This window comes from Hemitrygon akajei, unplaced genomic scaffold (assembly GCF_048418815.1).
Source record: "Hemitrygon akajei unplaced genomic scaffold, sHemAka1.3 Scf000150, whole genome shotgun sequence".
NCBI classification, from domain to species: Eukaryota; Metazoa; Chordata; class Chondrichthyes; order Myliobatiformes; family Dasyatidae; genus Hemitrygon; species Hemitrygon akajei.
Window position 1 is genome coordinate 479,235 of NW_027332036.1, and position 14,177 is coordinate 493,411.

General features: G+C 48.7%; 4 non-coding genes across 4 annotated transcripts; 1 reads left to right on the forward strand and 3 right to left on the reverse strand.

Annotated features, from left to right (window-relative positions):
- Window positions 1-347: 347 nt before the first annotated feature.
- Window positions 348-420, reverse strand: trnat-ugu (transfer RNA threonine (anticodon UGU)). Its single transcript has one exon. It is a non-coding gene; the product is annotated as a tRNA-Thr (tRNA).
- A 2,075-nt stretch (window positions 421-2,495) lies between these two features.
- trnak-uuu (transfer RNA lysine (anticodon UUU)) lies at window positions 2,496-2,568 on the forward strand. The gene has a single exon. It is a non-coding gene; the product is annotated as a tRNA-Lys (tRNA).
- Window positions 2,569-5,393: 2,825 nt separating this feature from the next.
- On the reverse strand, window positions 5,394-5,466 carry trnat-ugu (transfer RNA threonine (anticodon UGU)). Its single transcript has one exon. It is a non-coding gene; the product is annotated as a tRNA-Thr (tRNA).
- A 4,466-nt stretch (window positions 5,467-9,932) lies between these two features.
- Window positions 9,933-10,005, reverse strand: trnat-ugu (transfer RNA threonine (anticodon UGU)). The gene has a single exon. It is a non-coding gene; the product is annotated as a tRNA-Thr (tRNA).
- Between the last annotated feature and the right edge of the window lie 4,172 nt (window positions 10,006-14,177).

Genomic DNA, 14,177 nt, shown 5'->3' on the forward strand with positions numbered 1-14,177 from the left:
TAAGTTGAAGGGCAGGAAAGGAATGGAAGGTTATGGACTGAGGGCAGGTCGGTGGGAATAGGTCAGAGTAAGCGTTCGGCAGAGACTGGAAGGGCCGAGATGACCTGTTTCTGTGCTGTAATTTTTATAGGGAGATATAGTGGGAGCTGATCCCAACAACTTTAAGTAATATACCACAGGACAATATTGAATGAGTTCGGCCAACACGCCAGCATTCGAATGAGAACGAGAGAACCCACGCAAAATCTGCGAAAATATGCCGACTCGCTACAGAGTATGGTGGAAATGAACTGCGCTCTCCGACGCGCCGATACTTAATGGTGGCATGTTAACCCGTGAAAATTTTGAGGCCCCAGTGAGATTCGAACTCACGGCCCCTGGTTTACAAGACCAGTGCTCTAACCACTGAGCTATGGAGCACCCTTCGACCCCTCCGCCATCTGAAAGGATGATCATCCCGCGAAGTCTTCTTCCTTTGCACTGTTGAAAGCAATTTTATTTTATTATCTACTGCACTATTCTGATGAGCAAATCAAATGTCATGTCATATGCCAGTCACATTACACCCCATTGCGATTCTGATTGAGCAGCAGCAGTACGTCACAGCTTGCACGTCATGACTGCTATACTCGGTTTCTCACTGTAGAGTCCAACAGTGATTCCCTCCAGCTGCAATATCCTTCAGTGCCCCACTCATCAATGCAGCACGGTATAACCCTGTTGGTGCTTCCACACACAGTGGCACTGCATTAGACCCCCTAAACATGTTTTCCCGTTGTACCACCACTCCACGTATAATTACTATCTGACGAACAGCACCACCGCCCGCCGCCGTCGAATTCCGTCGGTTTTACTCCAAAACGTATAATTCTATTATTACTATGTTTTTGTTGGTCTCTCCATCACTAATCCACTCTGTTGTTTACATATTCCAATGCAATTCAGCTTCTTATTTTTGCAGTATACTGATCAGCAAATCAAATTTCATAACATATCCCAGTCACCTTATTCCTCTTTCCTCTTCTGACTTACCAGAAGTACTACGTCACAGCATGTCATTGCTTGAATGCAATCCTCGGTGAGTCACCCTGGAACACGCACGCATAGTGATTCACTCCAGGTACACCTTCCTTCAGTGCCCCACTCATCAGTACAGCACGGTACCATCTCATTGGCGCTCACACGCTATTACGCCATTAGTCCCCCTAAGCATGTTCTTCCGTTCGTACCAACCCTCCTGACTCCAAATCGTATCATTCCATTAGCAAGTCAACTGATTGTGTCTCACCATCACTACCTCCGCTCACAGATTTTTTTCTCATTATTACTGCCTCTGAGTGTGTTTCGAAGCACTTGTGACAAATGTAGGTAACCTTTATCATTATCTCACACTATAACCGCTCTAAGGACAACGCCACGCCGTATCACTTCATCAACGTTTAACTTCAATGTACTGTTGTAGTAGTAATAGTTGTAGTGTTGGGAGGAGCAGGAGGCAGCCGTCAATCCCAGGGGATTATGGGTTTCCGCCTCTGATGGTTTGTGGCATCTCCAGGTCGCAAGTCTGGGTGGGAAGATCTGTTGTCCATGCGGGTTACCCCTCTTCACGTCACTGTTGTTGTCCAACGGGAGAGCAAGCGCCGATACAGCGCAAAGGTTGCCAGAGTTACGTTGAAAACAACATCAAACTGCCTTAAGGACCTCGGCTCGGGAGTTTTTTCATCGGGGTTTACTCCCGAAGCCTTTCCAATAGGTGGAGGTTTAAAATCAGAGTTTGCCTTCTCCTAAGCGGGCCGCTGTCCAACGCTGATGAGTTCCAACGTCCCGAAGCAAATCGGTTTGAGGCGCCTGTGTTCCGCATTTGCTCACTCTCTTGTCAGCAGAAGCAGTTTCTCCGGGTCCTGTAGCTGAGCCACACGTGAAGCCCAAGAGATGGACTGGATTGCCGGAGGCTGTTAGAAATGTAAGCTATTTGGAGCACGTTATAGGTAGCAAAATAGAAAAACATGGGAAACCTACAGCATAATGCAGGCCCTTCGGCCCACAATGCTATGCCGAACATGTATTTACTTTAGAAATTACCTCGAGTTACCCATAACCCTCTATTTTCCTGAGCTCCATGTACCTATCCAGGAGTCTTTTAAAATACCCTACCGGGACCGGCTGCACCGCCTATGCTGGCAGCCCATTGCACGTACTCACAACCATCTACGCAAAAAAAAAACACTGATATCTCCTCTGAAGCTACTTCCAAGCATCTTAAAACTATGCCTCCACATGTCAGCCATTTCAGCCCTAGGAAAAGTCCTCTGACTACCCACACGATCAATGCCTCTCATCATCTTGTACACCTCTATCAGTTCACCTCTCGTCCTCCGTCGCTCCAAGCAGAAAAGGCCAAGTTCACTCAACATATTCTCATGAGGCACCCTCTCCATTGTCATAGGCTAATTGAAGCTACTGGGAGCATTTGATATATAACCCGGATTAGTAGAGCCCGGATAGCTCAGTCAGTAGAGCATCAGACTTTTAATCTGAGGGTCCAGGGTTCAAGTCCCTGTTCGGGTGCTGACTTTAGATCGCAAGATACAAGAGGACAGCCTTGTATTGTTACAAATATGCTAATTAACCTACTATTCAACATTTTAGTTTCGATATTGTCATTTATAGTAAAATTGTGTAGATATAGAGACAGGAAAGGAATAGAAGGTTATGGGCTGAGTGCAGGCCGGTGGGACTATGTGAGAGTATGCGCTCGGCACGGACTGGAAGGGACGAGATGGTCTGTGTCTATGCTGTAATTGTTATATGGTTATGTACTGGAAGCTTCTCCCAACTACCACACCCGGCTCTGACAACCTTAAGTAATATAACACAGGACAATATAGAATGAGATTGTTCTGCACGCCAGCATGTCTTTGGAATGCGGGAGAAAACCCACGCATAAACGGCGAAAATATGCGGGTTCCCTGCAGACTACGCTGGAAACGAACTGCGCTCTCCGACGAGCTCAGCTGTCATGGCGGCATGCTAACCTCAGACTGGAAATGAAAGAGCAGAAACCAAAATGGGAATGTGGTGCCGTGGCAGGTGCTCAAGCGTTGCCGGTATTTCTGCTCCACGTGTCTGTCAGTGCGAATCCTCATCGTGTCTCCCCGGCATTGCTGCCCCTCGATTTGCCACTCCGTCAGAACTGTCCCTCATTATTCACCGCCTCATTATTGCAAGCCTGTCTCTCAATCCACCAGTGTTCTCCACAGTGTGTCTCTCCATCGGTTCCAAGCGTGGTCTGACACTCATTTCTTTCTGCACCACACAGTATCCTTCAATCGGTACTACTTCTCAAGGAGTTATACGACTATTGCCGCCATTAATGTGTACGGCGATTAGCACCGCCCATCTCTGGTTCACCCCGTCAGTAAGAAAACACTTGTCATCACTACCCACAGGACTATCCAGCTTTTCTGCATTTCATCTCTATATCTTCTAAGAAGTGTCTCCATCACTGCTCCCGCACCATGTGTCAATCCACCAGTTCTACCTCGTTCCCTCTCACTTCAGATTAATGTATCACTCCATCAGGTCTTCCTCCGTTATACCGTTCTCTCTCTGCAAACCCCAAGTGTTTTACTCGATGATGAGCCCTCAGTCCGTCAGGACGAACCCTGCAGCTATCTGTCCAACAGTTCTTATTTCCGAGGTGGCATCATTCAGTCAGCACCGCCGCGCATTTTGTCACTTCGTGTGTGGTGCCCTCTCTGCCTCAGTTCATTATAACTAGTAATCAGAGCGTCACAACGCCAGTGGGATATCTAACAGCTTCTCCCCATCATTACTGTATCTCTGGGCTCTCTCTCATCTTTGCTTTGGAAGGAGATTACTATGATAGCAGGCGCTGTAAATGAGCGGCATTCATTTCGAATGTTGTCATTGCTTCCGGCAACGGTGTTGGCATGTCAGATTCAGTTCGCGAGTGATACTCAATGGTCCTGTTGAATTAGCATCTGTGATTTTTTTCTTTTCAATGAAATTCTACAGTAGTCCTCATTGTAGACAGCCGGCCCGCTACAGCACCTGTCTCTGCGCACTTGGGCCTTATCCGAACTCTTTAAGAGCAAGTCTCGACCACCCGGCAGAGACGGTTCTCCTTGTCTCTGAGATTTTCTGGTCAGGTCGATGGAATCCGTTTTTTGGCTGAGTGACTGAAGCAATGCGGGTCATCATCTCGCTTCGACAAGGTCACTCTCAGTTGGAGGAGCAAATGTTAGCCCTCGGAGCAACATTTCAACAGCTCAACACAGACGATCGGGAGCAGGTGGCAGTAAGTTTCGCTCTTACAGCTACCGTCCATGACCCTACAGCCAGGAGGCATTATGAGTGCCCAGAGTCCCTAGGTGTGTCGGAACGTCAGTACTATCCCTTTCGACCTCACGGCAATCAGTACTACACCGCAAAGTATTGCAGCCGTTCTGTGATTGTGCAGGCCCCCTCTCAATGTTAGTGGGATAGCTTCTTATGTATTTACTTTTACTTATTTGGAGACGAATCCCGGGACAGGTCCCTCGGCCGCAAGGAGTCGCGAGGCGCAGCAACCGATCTATTTAACACTAACCTGAGGCCCTCAGCTAGTCAAGGTCGACCATGAACATTGTGTTCTAGCTGTCTGCATGATACCCAAGTCAGGGCAGCATGGTATGATGAGCAAGTTCTTGCCCATGCAACTGGTGAATGCAAAGGGGGTGGGGGGTGCAGCTAAGGCCTATACCGTTTCACACCACTGGCGTCGCAGGAGTTGCAATTCAGCCGTGCAACCAGCTTTGGACTGCCTTGGGGACTGAAGCTCCGTGCGTCTGCACAGGACTTCCTCCCGAAGCTTTCCTCATGAGTAGGTCTGGTAAAGCAGAGCCGAAGTTAGCTTTCCATCTCCGAGATGAGCTGTTAACCACGGATAACGGGACCGATCTGCCCAGAGCGTCTGGTTTCCAGGCGCCACTACCCGCTTTGTTCCCCTTCATTGGGCAGTGGAAACGCTTCCGCGGGCTTTGCAGCTGAGCCGCAGGCGAAGGCCGGACGGTGTGCTTGGATGTCAGAGGATACTTTAAGCCACTCGGAGAATTTAACTCATAGTGGGAGCTTATCCGCACTACAACCCCCAGCTATGACAAACTTATGTAATGCAACACGGGACAATGTACGGTGATAAATTGGCCTACTCGCCTCCACGTGTTTGGAACGCGGGTGGAAAACGGCGCCAACACACACACACACACACACACACACACACACACACACACACACCAACGGGGAAAACATGCAGACTCCCTGAAGGCGATGCACGAATTCAACTGCGATCTCGGACGATAATAGCAGCGTGCTAACCCCAGAAAATGTTGAGGCCCCAGTGAGATTCGAACTCACGGCCCCTGGTTTACAAGACCAGTGCTCTAACCCCTGAGCTATGGGGCCCGCTTCGCCCCCTCCGCCATCTGAATGGATGATGAACCCCCGAAGAGTTCTTTACTTGCACTGCTTGTTTAAAAGTTCTAATGCAATTTTAGCTGAGTATTTATTGCACTATACTGATGCACAAAACAAATTTCGTAACATTTCCGAGTCACATTAAACCCCACCCTTCAGTGCCCCGTCCGTACAGCACGGTACCACTACGTTCGTGCATTAACACTGTGTATCACTACATTAGTCCCCCTAAGCATGTTCTTCCGTTCGTAGCAACTCTCCTTACTCCAAAACGTATAATTCCGTTAGCAAGACTCCTCACTGTGCCTCGCCGTCACTACCTCCACTCACTGTTTTTACTCATCATTACTACCCCTCAATGTGTTTCGAGGTTTTTGTGAAATACGGATGAAGCCATTATCTTATATCTCAGAATATAACTGCGTTAAGGACGAAGTCACGGCCTATCACGTCAACAATATTAAACTTAAATGTTGTTTTTTTTTTAGCTATCCATCCCATAGGATGATAATGGTTCCTTTGAATCACTTAGTGGGGTTGATATGTGCGTCTTGGAATGTCTGTACAGGCCGATTCCTAACAGGCACTGCTTACCACATACTTGGCAGGTGAGGCCTGGGGGGGCCGCAGGGGCAGAAGCTCTGTTGTGGCGCTTCCTGTGCCTTTCCTCTGTTGCCTGTATGACCTTTTCTGATGGCGTCCCTCCACTGTGAGCGAGCTTAAGCCAGATCCTCCCATGTTGATTGGGCAATGTCAGCTTTCTTCAGGCTCCTGTGCAGAACATCCTTGTACCGTAGTCGCCGGCCTCCTCGTTTTCGGATACCACTGGACAGCTGGCCGTACAAGGTGGGCTTGGGCAGTCTTCAGCCAGGCATTCTGACAGCATGTCCTGCCCAGCGCAGTTGGGGGCTGACATCACCGACATTGAAACTGCTGACATTCCGGCTCGAGAGAGGACCTCGGTATTGGAGACCTTGTCTCGCCAGCTGATCTTCATCAGAGAAATAGGTGACGCTGCTGCAGTTGGTCAAGCTGGCTAAGTGACCCTGATATGGGCACCATGTCTCACATCCGTATAGCAAGGCTGATATGACAATGGCTGTGTATACCTTGCACTTGGTGGCCAACCTGATGTTCTGTGACCAAACTCGATCTTTCAGCTGATCAAAGGCAAAACAGGGTGTTGTGCTGCCCAGGTAGCAAAACTTGTTGACAGTATTGAGACGAGTGTCATCCATGAGGACAGTTGGTCCTTCGGAGCTTGAGCCAGGAGCAGGTTGGTACAGAACTTTCATCTTTTTCAGGCTGACTGGTTGCAGTGGCAAAGCGACTGGTGATCTCCTAAATGTCTTCGAGAGAGAGGGCAACCAGTGCACAGTCATCAGCTCATGCGCCACCATGTCCCTGAATTTTGTTTCTGCTCTCAGTCTCGCGAGGTTGAGAAGCCGCCATCAACCCTCGTTCTTGGAAGACCCCTGACTTCAGGTCTGATGTGGAAGCGAAGAATAGTCCAAACAGAGTAGGAGCCAAAACGCAACCTTGTTTTACGCCGTTACTGATGGCAGACGGGTCTGACAACTCAGCACACATGTTAATGCGGCCTTCCATGTGTTCGTGCAACTGACGGATGATGTTGGTTCAGCGTGTGGTGGGGCGGGGGGGGGGGGGGGGGGGTGGAGAACCGAATTTTGGTAGGAGCTTCCACAGGCCATCTCTACCAACAGTGTCAAGCGCTTCAAGCTTAAATGTATAGCAGGAGTAGTAGGCTGCCATCAATACCAAGGGATCATGGGTTTGCGCCTCTGCTGGACTGTGGCACACCAGAGGCGCAGGCCTGGGCGGGAAGAATTGAAGAAGCGGCTGTTGTCCATGCGGGTTACCCCATTCCAAGTCGGCGATGTAGTCGATGGGAAGGGCAAGCGCCGATACATCTCAGAGGTTGTCAGAGTGAAGTAGTAAACCACATCAAACTGCCAGAGGGGTCCCGGCTGCCGATTTCTTCCGCAGGTCGAAACTCCCGAAGCCTTTCCCATGGGTGGGTATGGTGGAGAGGCGGCGGAGGTTTAAAATCAGATTTTTCCTTCTTCCAGGCAAGCTGCCGTCCAACACTGACGAAGTAAGGCGCCAGTGGTCTGCATTTCCTCCCTCTCTTGTCAGTGGAAACAGTTTCGTCGAGTCGAGTAGTTAATCCACACGTGAAACCCAACAGTTGAAATTAGTTGTCAGAGGCTGCTAGAGATGCACGCTATTTCGAATACTTAATAGGTAGAAACATAGAAAAACATAGGAAACCTACAGCATAAACATGTACTTACTTTGGAAATTACCTAGAGTTACCCATAGGCCTCTATTTTACTGAGCTCCGTGTAACTATCCAAGAGACTCTTAAAAAGACCCTATCATATCCGCCTCCACCACTGTCGCTGGCAGCCCATTCCTTGCACGCTCAGCCCTCTGCAAAGAAAATCTACCCCTGACATCTCCTCTGCACCTACTTCCAAGCACCTTAAAACCGTGTCCTCTTGTGGCAGCCATTTCAGCCCTGGGGAAAAAAGCCTCTGACTATCCACACGATCAATGCCTCTCATCATCTTATACTCCTCTATCCGGTCACCTCTCATCCTCCGTCGCTCCAAGGAGAAAAAGCCGAGTTCACTCAACCTATTCTCATAAGGCATGACCCCCAATCCAGGCAACATCCTTGTAAATCTCCTCTGCACCCTTTCTATGGTTTCCACATCCTTCCTGTAGTGAGGCGACCAGAACTGAGCACAGTACTCCAAGTGGGGTCTGACCAGGGTCCTATATAGCTGTAACATTACCTCTCGGATCTTAAACTCAATCCCCAGGTTGATGAAGGCCAATACACCGTATGCCTTCTTTACCACAGAGTGAAGGCCAAGAGTTGGAGTTGGTTGTCAGAGATTTTTAGAGCTGCACGCTATATTGAGCACTTAATAGGTAGAAACACAGAAAAGCATAGAAAACCTACAGCATAATACAGGCCCTTCTCATAACGTGACTTTCCGTCATGTGCCTAAGAGATCATGCATTTTCCGGAAATGCAGAGCATTTCCATGGTGGAGAAACTCAGCAGTTCAGACAGCACCGAAGGGCGACAATAAACAGCGACCTTTGAGGCCAAGACCCTTCGTCCGGACTGGAAAGGAAAGGGCAAAGCCAAAATGAGAAGGTGGGGCCGTGGAAGTTAAACAAGAGTTGCCGTTATTTCTGCTCCATGTGTCTGCTTCTGCGAATTCTTGTCCCCCCAGCATTGCTTCCCCTCAATTTGCCATTCCGTCAGAACTGTCCCTCATTATTCACCATCTCATTATTTCAAGCCCGTCTCTCAATAAACCAGTGTTCTCCACAGTGTGTTTCACACAGACACACACACACACAGACACACACACACACTCACACACACACACACACACACACACACACTCACACACACACACACACACACACACACACACACACACACACACACACACACACTCATTTCATTCTGCAACACACAATTTCAATAAGTCAATACTACTTCTCAGAGATTTTTTTAATGATTATTACCGCCATTAGTGTGTCGGGCAATTAGCGCCACCCATCTCTGGTTCACCCTGTCAGCAAGACAGCTCTATTCATCACTGCACCTCCACTCCACACAAGTCTATCCAGCTTTTCTGCATCTTCTATCATGATTCTCATCAGTACTCGCGGGCCATGTGTCTCTCCACCAGTTCTAACTTGGTACGTCTTACGCTATGGATACCACACACTAATGTGTCACTCCATCAGGTGGTCTTCTGTTATACCATTCACTCTCTGCAAACCCCAAGTGTATTACTCCATTATGAACCCTATATGCAGCAGTCGGGCAGGACGAACACAGCGGCTATCTGTCTAACAGTTATTTTTTTTTTAATTTCCACATTGGCCTCATTCAGTTAGTACTGCTGCGCATTTTATCACTCCATCTGTGGTTCCCCCTCTGCCTCACTTCATCATGACTAGTAATCAGAGTGTCACAACGCCAGTGGGATATCTCACCGTTTCTCCCCATCATTACTGCATTGCCGTTGATCAGTCCATCGGTACTACCCTTCCCTGAGGCTGATCGCTGTCACTCAGTTGGTCGGCTTCCTGGGTCAGCAGAAACAGTTAAGCCGGTCTTAGTAGCTAAGCCACGAGTGAAGGCCAGGAGGTGGAATTGGTTGTCGTTAGTATATAGTGGGAGCTGATCCCAACTAGCACACACGGTTACGACAACCTTAATTATTATAACACTGGACAATATACAATGATAAGATCGCCTAATCGCCTGCACGTATTTGAAATGCGGGACAAAATCCAGACCCTAAACGGGGAAATTATGCAGTCTCCCTGCAAACGACGCTGGAATTGAACTGCGCTCTTGGACGCGCCGAGCTGTAAAGGCGGTATGCTAAATGTTGAGGCCCCAGTGAGATTCGAACTCACGGCCCCTGGTTTACAAGACCAGTGCTCTAACCCCTGAGCTATGGAGCCTCCTTCGGCCCCTCAGCCACTGGACGGTGAAACCACCAAGACTTCTTTATTGGCACTACTTGTTTAAAAGTTTTAATGCAATTTTAGCTTATCATTCATTGCACTATACTGATGCGCAAAACAAATTTCATAACCTAAGTCACAGCTTGGAGCTCCATGAGAGCTATCCTCGGTTTCTCACCCTGGACCACTAACCCACACTCCAGCTGCGCTATCCTTCAGTGCCCCGCTCATCAGTGCAGCACGGTCCCACACTTGGTGCTTCAACTCTGTCTATCATTGCATCAGTCCCCCTAAACAAGTCCTTCTCTTCCTACCAACTCTCCTTACTCCAAATCGTATCAGCCCATTAGCAAGACAACTCATTGTGTCCCGCCATTGCTACCTCCACTCACTGATTTTCTCATTATTGCTGCCCCAGAGTGTGTTTCGAAGTACTTGTGACAAATGTGAGTAACCTTAACCTTTATCTCACAATATCACTGCGCTAAGGACGACGCCTCGGCGTATTACGTCGACAGTTTTAATTGTATAGTAGTAGTAGTAGTAGTAGTAGCAGTGGCAGAAAGAGGGGGAGGCAGTCATCAATCCGAGGGGAATATGGCTTTGCACCTCTGGTGATCTGTGACATCTCCAGGGCTCACGCCCGCTTGGGAAGATCTGAAGAATCGGGTGTGTCCATGCGGACTACCCCTGTGGAGGTCAGTGATGTTTTCCAAGGGAAGGGCAGGCTGCCGATACAGCAGTGTGGTCGCAGAGGTTGTCAGAATTAAGTAGCAGACAACATCAAACTGCCTCCGGATTTCCTCCTCCGGGTTTACTCCCGAAGCCTTTCCCATGGGTGGATATGACCGCGAGCAGGCGGTTTAAAATCAGAGTTTTCCTGCTCCTAGCCGGACTGCTGTCCAACGCTGACTTGCCCCACCGGCCCAAAGCAACTAGGTTTGAGGCGCCCGTGTTCCGCATTTTCTCCCTCTCTCTTGTCAGTAGAAACAGGTTTTTCGGGTCTAGTAGCTGAGCCACACGTGAAGGCGAAGAGGTGGACTTGGTTGTCAGAGGCTGTTCGAAATGCACGCTATTTGGAGCACGTAACAGGTAGCAACGTAGGAAAACATAGAAAACATTCAACAAAATATTGAGGAGACAAGATGAGGATTCCCGCTGACAAACGCATTCAGCAGAAATACCGACAACGCTTTCCGCACCTTCCCAGCCGCGCCTTTTTATTTATGTTTCTGCCCTTTCATTTCCGGTCCGGACGAAGGACCTTGGTCTGAAAGGTCGCTGTTTATTGTCCTCCTCAGATGCTCTCTGAACTGCTGAGTTTCTCCAGCATTTTGCGCTGTTCTGGATATCCACAATCCGCAAGATCTTTTAGACACATTCCGGAAGGTCACGCTTTAAGGCATGGACGCTGCAAATACAGTTTCCTAGTATTGTCATAGCCTATAAGTTACCACTACGTAAGAAGAGCTCCAAATAGCGTGTATCTCTAAGAGCCCTGACAACCAAATCCAGCTCTTGGTCTTCACGTGTGGCTCAGCTTCTAGTCCCCCGGAAATGCTTCTACTGAAAAGGGACGGGGAAAAGACGGACATCTGGCGCCTCAAAATTAGTGCTTCGGGCAGGTGGGGCTGCCACACTGTGTATCACTACATTCGTCCCCTAAGTATGTCTCCTCGCTCGTACCAGCTCTCCTTGGATAATTACTACCTGACGAAGACCACCACCGTCCCGCCGCCGACGACTCACTTAGTCGGTTTTACTCCAAAACGTGTAACTCTTTTATTACTACATTTTGGTGTGTTTATCCATCTGACCTCCGCTCAGTGCGTTTCTCATTATTACTACCACTCAATGTGTTACTCGCTGAGTACTACCCCTAACTGTGTCTCACCATCATTACCGCCCGGCCATGTGCAGGCCTGTCGGCGCTGCCTCTCGCTGCGAGTCTCCGTCAGTACGACCACAGCACAGCCTGTCTCTCCATCTCTGTTCCAATCCATCAGCACTACGCTCACTGTCTATCCTTACTAACCCTCAGTGTGTCAGTGTTTCGGTAATACCTCCTGCTGCCTGTCTCCATCATTACGTCTCCATTCCGTGTCACTCCACTACTCACCGTGTCCTAACGTCATCACTAGCCTGGAGATTCTCAATCTGTCAGTTCTACCGCTCATCGTCACTCTGCATCATTATTATAATTAGAATTGGAATTTATTTTGTCTTACGTGGCAAGAGGTAGCAAGAGCCTTCCTGCTGTGTCTCCATCGTCAAACAGCCTGTCCATCAGTAAAACACCGGTTTTCGATCATGATGCCCATTCTGTGTGTCACTCCATGTGCACGGCACACATTGTGCTTCCTCACCGTGAACAGCAGTGTGAACCAACACAGACTTATCCCTCACTGGGTCTGTCAATCATTGCTACTCCTCAGTGTGCTCCCCATTATTACTAACCATCATTCAGTCTCTCACTCTATCAGCATTCCCGCACAATGCGTCACTCCACCTGTTCTAAAATCCATCGTCACTACGTCATCACTGCCTACGTGTCTCTCCTTCCATGTGTCCTGCACAGCACTCTATCACTCTATCCGCTGTTTCCTGTTTTGTTTCTGTCGGCTTTTTTTTCTGTACAATATATTCGCGGGGGTTTCAAATCAGAATTTTCCTGTTGCTGGGAAAGCTGCCGTCCAAGGCTGTGGAGCCCCACCTGCCCGAAGACAACCAATTTTGAGGCGCCAGATGTCCGCCTTTTCCCCATCCCTTTTCAGTAGAAGCATTTCCGGGGGACTGGTTGCTGAGCCACACTTGAAGGCCAAGAGCTGGATTTGGTTGTCAGAGGCTCTTAGAGAAGCACGCTATTTGGAGCTCTTCTTTCGTAGAACTTATAGGCTATGACAATATTAGGAAACTGTTTTTGCAGCATCCATGCCTTAAAGCGTGACCTTCCGGAATGTGTCTAAAATATCTTGCGGATTGTGGATATCCAGAGAGAAACTCAGCAGTTCAGAGAGCATCTGAGGCGGACAATAAACAGCGACCTTTCAGACCAAGGTCCTTCGTCCGGACCGGAAATGAAAGGGCAGAAACATAAATAAGAAGGCGCGGCTGGGAAGGTGCAGAAAGCGTTGTCGGTATTTATGCTGAATGTGTTTGTCCGCGGGAATCCTCATCTTGTCTCCTCAGCATTGCTTCCCCTCGATTTCCCATTCCGTCAGAACTGTCCCTCGCAATTCGCCATCTCATTATTACCTTTCCGTCTCTCAATCCACCAGTGTTCTCCACAGTGTGTCTCTCCATCAGTTGCAAGCGTGGTCTAACACTCATTTCATTCTGCAGCACACAATATTCTTCGATCGGTACTGCTTCTCAAGGGGTTATATGACTATTACCGACATTAGTGTGTCTGGCAATTAGCACCAACCATCTCTGATTCACTCCCTCAGTAATAAAGCTCATTTCATCACTACACCTCCACTACACACAAGTCTGTCCCTCTTTTCTGCAATTCAACTCTACTCTCGCCCGTCATCTGTCTCCAACAGTACACCCGGGGCAATGTGTTACTTCACCAGTTCTATCTCGTTGCGTCGCACTCCATCGATACTGCACCTTAATGTATCGCTCCGTCAGATCTCGCTCTGTTATACCTTTCACTCTGTGCAAACCCCAAGTGTTTGACTCCATTATGAACCCTCAGTGCAGCAGTTGGTCAGGACGAACCCAGCGGCTATCTGTCTAACAGTTATTTTTTTTTATTATTTCCACATTGGCCTCATTCAGTCAGTACTGTTGCACATTTTATCACTCCATCTGTGGTTCTCCCTCTGCCTCACTTCATCATGACTGGTAATCAGAGTGTCACAACGCCAGTGGGAAATATCACCGTTTCTCCCCATCATAACTGCATTGCCGTTGATCAGTTCATCGGTACTACCCTTCCCTGAGGCTGATCGCTATCACTCAGTTGGTCGGCCTCCTGGGTCAGCAGAAACAGTTAAGCCGGTCTTAGTAGCTAAGCCACGAGTGAAGGCCAGGAGGTGGAATTGGTTGTCAGAGGCCACTGAAGCCACTGGGAGCATTTAGTACATGGTGGGAGCTGATCCCAACTATCACACACGGTTACGACAACCTTAAGTATTATAACACAGGGCAATATACAATGA